The sequence below is a fragment of the Etheostoma spectabile genome, chromosome 23, assembly GCF_008692095.1.
Source record: "Etheostoma spectabile isolate EspeVRDwgs_2016 chromosome 23, UIUC_Espe_1.0, whole genome shotgun sequence".
NCBI classification, from domain to species: Eukaryota; Metazoa; Chordata; class Actinopteri; order Perciformes; family Percidae; genus Etheostoma; species Etheostoma spectabile.
In genome coordinates, this window is record NC_045755.1 from 757,615 (window position 1) to 765,641 (window position 8,027).

Below are 8,027 nucleotides of genomic sequence, written 5' to 3' on the forward strand. Positions count from 1 at the left end.
ATCGCTCCTGTTTTAGCTTCTCTGCATTGGCTTCCTGTAAAACTCCAAATAGATTTAAATCCTTCTTCTCACCTACAAGTTCTTCATGGTCGGCACCATCCTTATCTAAAGAGCTCATACGTCCCTCCAACCCTACAAGAGCACTACGCTCCTAGTCTGCAGGTTTGGCTATTTGGTTTCTATTAGTCTCTTCAATCCAGTGTACAGGAGCCGAGAGCGTTCCCTACAGTGTATCGAGGTTCGCACTTCTTCTGCGCTGCGCTTGAGCACCGAGGTCTCTCTGTTATAGGGTTCATGAGGCGAAACGAGACCGTGCCACCAGGCGGTTGGGGAAAACGGTATTAGGCTTTAGGTAGGCTAAGATTCCTTTTTGATAAAGCTTATTGTTAGGGCATGAATTAATATTGTTAGGGAGTGATGGATCGCAGAGCCCGCCTACCCACCCCCCTGCTTCTCGTCATAGTTGTCAGATCTATCTATCATATAACAAGAATATATAAAACTAAGGGAGACTTGGCATACAGCCCGATCCGGTTGGGGAAGTTCTAGCCTGACCAGCTCCCTCTTTACCCTGTCTCTCTTGGTATGATTTGATAAGCTTAGTTACCGGCATAGAATTGAAATTGTTAGGAGTGAGGAGTTGCAGCGTCCGCCTAATTCGGCCCACCTGCTTCTCGTCATAGTTGTCCAGATTTATCTATCAATAAATAATATAATAAAAACTAGAGGAGACTTGGCATAGAGCCGATCCGTTGGGGTAGAGTTCTAGCCCGACCAGCTCCTCTCTTTAACCCTGTCTCTCTTAGTTATGCTGTAAGTTTTTAGACAGCTGGGGACTTCCTTTGACACACTGAGCTCCTCTCTCCTATCTTTCTATCTTTCCATTTATGTGCCATCCATGTCCCAGAATGCATGTTGCTAACCTAGCTCGGGGAGTCATTCCCCGGAGTCGTTATTTCTTTTTTCCCAAGCATGTTCCCTCGGATCAGAGAGGCTCCAAATCATGGTAGCAGCTGTCGCCATGGTCCCGCTAACGGTTCTGTGATACCATGTTCATCCTGCTACGTCCTGCTGTGCCCTGCCACGTCCTGCTGTGCCCTGCCACTCCTTCTGGCCTATAATGCCAACAGTGCCCTGCTTTGCCATAACTACAACAAAGAACTGCTACAAAACTACTATTTTTTTCTATTTTTGTTATTTCCACTCTTCATTCTAACCCCAATCGGCCCGTCAGAGCCAAGAGCCTGGGTCGTCCGAGGTTGTCTGCCTAAAAGGAAGTTTTTCCTTGCCACTGTCGCATTGTTGCTCTGCTCTGGAGGAAACTACAAGAACTGTTTGGGTCCTTGTAAATTCTGGAATGTGGTCTATACCTCCTCTATCTGAAAGTGTCTCGAGATAACGCTTGTTATGATTGATACTATAAATAAATTGAATTGAATTTACAGCGTTCCCACGCTTGACGCGCGCACACACACCACGCATGCGCGCCGCAAACAAACACACACACACACACACAGGGTCGGCTGTGGCTCAGTGGTAGAGCGGTTGTCTGCCAATCGGAAGGTTGGTGGTTCGATCAGTTGGTGGTTCGATCCCCGCCCCTGCAGTCAATTCGAAGTGTCCTTGGGCAAGACCTGAACCCCGATTTGCCCCCGGTTGCTGCGCATCGGTGTGAATGTGTATGAATGTTTATCTGTTGATCAGGTGCACCTTGTACGGCAGCCCCGCCACAGTGTATGAATGTTGGTGAATGGTGAATGTTTCCTGTAGATGTAAAAGCGCTTTGAGCAGTTTTTAAGACTGGAATAGCGCTATATAAATACGCACATTTACATTTACATTTACACACACACACACACCCACACACACACACCCAACAAAGAGATCACCAACGGCCGCTGGGGCAGATGAAGTCACGTTAGTCCTTGTTACTGTAACTAAGGCTACTAGGCCTGTAACTAGGCTACAATAAAACCTTTGGAGTAAAAAGTCAGTACTTATCAACACCTCACCTATATAGACAGGCACAAACATGTAGAAAGCGATATTCAATCTGCTCTGTCTGCTCAGTCCACTGGGCACACACATGTCTGGTGTGTTCTACGAGCAGGTGGCAGTCTCGGCTACTGTATGAACTTGTGTGAATGTGTGAAACTCCTGCACTATGTAAACGCTTGAGTAGTTGTTAAGACTAGAAAAGTTCTATATAAATATTGCCCAGTTACTTAGTTTGCTGGGAATCTTGAAATTTGGACAAATTCTTATAACGTAACTGCTGGGTAAATGAACCAGTGTAAATCTATGGATAATTAAAAGACCAAACAGCATAGCATGTGGCTACTTGATATGCCCTGATGACCAATGTTTTTTGCCTTCTTCATTCTTGATGATGATGCTGGTTGTATTATTTTGCAACAGAAATGAGACATACATGACGACTGCATGACCTACTTACAGTACATTCATCATTAAAGCTGGGCTTTCCCATGGCAACGTTTTGCTTCAGCCTCTTTGACAGTGACATGTTTACCTGACAACGGCCGTTTCTTCTGAAAGCATTTTCCACCAATCAGGACGCTGCATACTACAACCATGTTTCCAGTAATCACAGACTTTAACCATCACTCCTCCAGAACCGCCTCCTAGTTAAAGAGACAGTCATTGTGGAGTTTCCATGTTTTTTTTTAGGAGTTTGCTCACATTAATACAAGAAAAATTCAGTAAGAAAGTGAACATTTCTAAGATAGGCATATTAGGTATAAATTCATTGCTAATTTTTCGTCTAGCCACTAGCAACCCGTAGGACAATGTATTTAGGACATTGGCTAATGAATACATCTAATTAGCTCATATGGCTTTATGACCCCTTGATCTATTCCACTACGGGAGAGATCCCCCCGCACCGTTTTAGAGATTTTTTTAAATAACATAACTAAGTAACTTTTACTACTTTTACTAAAAAGTACATTTTAAATTACCTACTTATTACTTTTACTTGAGTATTTTTAGATGGTATTTTTACTTGCACTTGAGTAATATTTTTCAAATTGGTACTTTTACTTGAGACAAACCATAATTCCCCAAATCATACATGTTGCAGACCTTGTTTCCTCTTTGTTGTGGTATGCATTGAAAGGCTTAGGCATAGGTCAGTTCCTAATGAATGGGCAGCCTTTCCATATCCAGTCCACATTATACAAGCATGATCTAACCACAAAACTCGCACCCTATCCCACCCTTTGTTGTTGTTTTGAATTCACAAACTGCAAAGAAAGTTGCCAGTCATAGAACTAGCTTGATTGCTTTAGGGTGTGGTTGATATGATATAAGAATGACCACTCTGTATCCAGGGAACCAAAAAAAAAACTCAACAGGAGGACAATAATCGCTGAAGGCCCAAAGGAGTTCAGAGCCTCCCGTACAGGCGAACTGAGACTGTTTCCGGTCACCTGTTAATAATGGTTAACATTTATTTTCATTGTGCTTTCTTTTGGAAGAGGCTGCCCAAAAAATTAACTAGGCTAGAGTAAACGCTAGCTATGAGTTAACAGAGGGTTGTAGTGGCTGGTGTCAGTGTGTGCCCAGTATTTGTGTGTGTGTGTGTGGTGTGTGTGTGTTTGTGTGGGTGTGTGTGTGTGTGTGTGTGTGTGGGTGTGTCGGACCGCCCTCGCAAAGCTCTGACGTGCAGACAGCGAGGAACAGAAGAAAGTAGCTGTGCCTTTACCAAAATGAAGACTGAAAAACGAAACTATTTGGTACAATTATTACTCGCCATGTGCCGATAGCCCTCTCCAATTTATTTCGCCAACTGAAAATTGACCCTATTTGCACTGGAGAGCGTTAATTTCTTACCTGAGTAATGGCCTCTGAAACATTTTGGTTCAGGCTCCCAGTAATGCTACCGTAGATGCTTCTTTACCATGCTGATGAATAGCTTAGATGAATATACTCCGTCACTTTGGCTAAACAATCTTTTCATTCATAGTGCATTTGGGCTATGGCGATGGGGGGCGGTCAGGAAAAAAACTACACCGAGAAGTTTGAGCAGAATTCATCTTTGGAGAAAATCAATTGTGTTACCGTGATCAGACTTAGCAGTCCGTGAACGGTGACCTCAATGCCTCAATTCAGTCTCTCACCATCTCCCTTTCTTTCTCTCGAAGAACAAATGCTCACCATTTTGCCCAGTACTTCCACTTCAGCATGAGGTCTACGGCATAGATGGCTCGGGATGACGGTAGGAACCTTATACCATTAGGACCGGCCGAGAAGAAGCTGCCTGGAAGAGCTCCTTGACGCACAAAAATTCTCTGCCTGTGAGTAGTGGAAAGAAATGTTAGAAAAGTGCACAACAAAAACAACTGTATTAAATGCATCATCACATATGGGACTACAAATCCTTTTTTGCTGCATTATTGAGTGACTTTTGATCATAAAACATTTCATAGAACTAAAATAAGACAGATTTTGTACTACTACACCCCTCTGATTACCATGACAGAAGTGAAAAGACAACAAAAAAAGGACATAATTAAAAAAGGACTTGAACACAAAAACATCGAAATAAGCCCTTCAAACCAACATAACCTGGGATTGACATTGTGAGCTTGGGACACCTGGATGGTAGCATCCTGATGTACAACAGACTGCTCCTCCCGACACAGAGCTCAGTTTGTAAGAGTTAAAGGCAGTATTAGATCCTTGTTCAAGGACCAAGAGTTTACACTTACTTCTACCTCCTTCCATGATCTGTGTGTACTGCTTCTCAAACATGGGGATGAACTCATCGTAGTGCACCTAGAGACAGAGATTCAAATTCTTATTACCAGACTTATAACAACTTTATGAAACAGAATGTATTCATGGTAGTTATTTTGTTTGATGAGTTTCTCTTCATCATGGTGGCCAATTCAAACCACACAGTTGATGGATGTGCAGAGAACCGACTGGATGGTGTCGATGTTGGGCGTCCACTTCATGTCCTGAGGGTTCATGGATCGCTAAAACCAAAAGGATTCCACAGCTAAACCCAGTTCTGTTGAGTATGTAATGGGGGCAGTGAGTTAAAAGACCATTTAATCCAGGTTGTTCTGACCACACAAGAGGGCCTCGTCGTATGCCGACTCGTCACCATCCCAGATGATGGCGATCACTGATTACGTAGCGGGACAGGTCTCCTTAGGTGCAGTCTTGGGTGTGAAGGAAGAAGAGCTTTTGGGAGACACACATCCCTGTGGGGAGCCAGTGTGGTTGTAATGGATGTGCTATCTGTATTTTGTTGAGGTTTGCTCCGTTTATGTCACCAGAGGCAGTGGAGCAGTCTGGTGTTTTCTGTTGACAGTTATCAGCCAGGTGCGTAACACTTCACTATCACAGGCCTGAAGGATGTAACACCCCACCAAGCAATGGCATGAAAAACTCCATGGTGGAAAAGGTTTGCATTAATGAAAAGTCTCTAGTGATGATGACTGCATGGTTTACATTTTCTCTGATCCTTGTCCTGATTGGTTCTGTGGCACATAGAATATTTTTAGGTGATTTGCTGTCATGGTTTGCAGTTCAGGGCCACCATAGGAAGCCATGGAGACAATGTTATAAAGGCAAGAGCGTTTATAAACCAGCTGCTTATCAGCAAGGCAAAAATTCCCCTTTTTCTTGCTCTACCACATATTCAACCATCATAAAGCAAGCAACAGTTTTCTTCAAACAAACACCTGGACCCCCAGATTACATTTGATCCACATCATGAATTTGCTTGTGCTTAACAACTGTGATAGCTTACTGTACGTCAACACCACCGCCGACTTGAGGCAGAAGACTCAGCCGCCTTGTCAAGGACCTTGTCAAAATACGGGAAAGCTTTTGACAGCGTTGGCCAATCTGACGTGGAGGCATCCTCTGTTCGATCATGTTCCACACCCGTTGAAGAAAAGCCAAGCAGCCAGTGCACGGCCAATCACATTGACACTAGCACCCTTGTATAATAGACATATATATGACTGAATTTTTATTGTTTGTTAGCAAGTGACCAGTTGCCAGACTCTATCCAGGTTCTCAAACTACACTTACCTGGGGGGCCGCTGAAGGTAAGTCTGGGTTGGCTGGGCCGCATCAAGTGTTCCACAAAAAATGTGTTTCAAGTATTCCCCAAAAAGGACCACAACTGATCCCCTCTTCTTTTGAACAGTTGCCTCAACATTATGGTTTCTTCATGAACGGTCTTCAGAACATGCGCTTCCTTGCTTAATCCTGCGGCCAGAGACCTTCCTCTCACACAGCTGAACACATTGGCTTGAGGGAAGACAGTTGAAACCCTCAGTATGGTTGAAGATGTCCATCAGTAAGTCTGGACCTGTACTTGGACTTATTGAAGTTCATGGTGGAGAAAGCTTTTCACATAGATATGTGCTCCCAAAAAGGCATATGGTCTGCTTGAACATCCTGGAGAGCTCAGGGAAGGTGGGTGGCAATTATCTCAAAAATTGTCCAAGGCTTGTCTGCATTTCCACTCACCTCCCTGAACTTACTTTGAGTTCAGAATTGCACTGCAGGTCAATAAGCTCCATTTGAAGTACAAGAGAAGCATCTTGCACTCGAAGGAAAAGGGTTCAGCCAAAATTTGAAAAATAGCAGCACTGACAGCTGCCCCTGGCCTGTAACTTCTTGTTCAGTATATTCAGCTCCTGTGTGATGTCAACAAGAAAGCTAAGTCCATGAGCCATTTGGGATCACTTAGACAGGAACAGCCATCCCATCCTTCTCCATGAAGGATTTTACTTCTGCTTCTCAACTCAAAAACCTTATCAAGACGCTTCCCCTACTGAGCCAACGTACCTCAGTGAAGTAGAGCACATCCTCATATTCTGACTCTATTTCCTCCAAAAAGGCGCGAACTGCCGGTGCTTTAAGCCCCTAGATCTGATGGGGTTGATGCATTTCACAACAACAGACATCACTTGTCAAACCTTAGGCTTTGCCACAAAGGGCCTGCTGATGGATAATAAGTGCAGAGCAATGGCCTCCTCCACATTCTCTTTTTCCAGTTTACTTTGAACAAGTGCCACCATTCATTTTTTCCTTCCGTCCTTTATCTTTATTTACAGACTCAAGACTCAATGATTTTAAAACATACAAGAGGGGTTCAGACCATACACAACATAAATACATAAGAACAACTGATCCAACAACATCACAAAAGAAACACACAACATACAAATTACCAATTGCAATGCTCAATATTTTACCAATTGCAATGCTCAATAATTAAACACCAGTACAGGTGCATGTTCCAGTGATTCCATATTTTGACATTGATGGTGCTCTGTCGTGTTATTCCAGCAAACCTCCTCCATGGCAAACCGCATCCTCAATAGCACACAACAGATGGCGGAATATCTCCTGACGTGTCTGACCATGCTTGTGGTCCCAGTGAGCAACTCCTCAATCCACTTCAAAATGTTCGTCAACACCACGGACATATCTGCGAGCTGTGCATTGTCAGTGTTGTCCGTGCTCTTCATCAAGAGCCACTGAGTAATGCACAAAAACGTTTGGTTTTCTCATGCATTGGTCATGTAGTTTTTCTGACAGGTCAACAATGCGCTCTGCCACTGTGTCTTAGCTGAAGGCGATATTGCTAAAATGCACCCTTATTTTCTGGCCGACTTTACTTGCAGCTAGTAACATGCACTTTTTGATGACTCGCCTTCCTTGAACGGCTTCCCGGGTCCTTGGCAATCATCTCACTCACCACGTAGCTAGCTTCGACTTGCTGATTCCTTCTCTGTTGTTTCTTTCTTGATAAATCTTTGCCTCAATAGACATTTTTAAGGTGGCAACACCGGTTTCTTTCTCTCTTCTCCCTGGTATTTTGTATACTCCTCGCTGTCTAGTGTGTTATGACACTAGTACCTTACAACCCTACAAGAGCACTACGCTCCTAGAATGCAGGGTTACTTGTGGTTTCTAGAGTCTCTAAAAGTAGAACGGGAGCCAGAGCGTTCAATTATCAGGCTCCTCTCCTGTGG

General features: G+C 43.7%; 1 protein-coding gene and 1 long non-coding RNA gene across 5 annotated transcripts in view; one reads left to right on the top strand and one right to left on the bottom strand.

Moving 5' to 3' along the window:
- LOC116673154 (uncharacterized) overlaps positions 1-1,318 on the top strand; it is a 13,410-nt gene extending 12,092 nt beyond the window's left edge. Inside the window, exon 4 of the long non-coding RNA XR_004327770.1 lies at positions 1,237-1,318. This is a non-coding gene — a long non-coding RNA (uncharacterized LOC116673154). The remainder of the gene's footprint in view (positions 1-1,236) is intronic.
- The window catches only part of ttll12 (tubulin tyrosine ligase-like family, member 12), a 114,392-nt gene that overhangs the window by 35,193 nt on the left and 71,172 nt on the right, over positions 1-8,027 (bottom strand). The gene's annotated exons all lie outside the window — the stretch shown is intronic.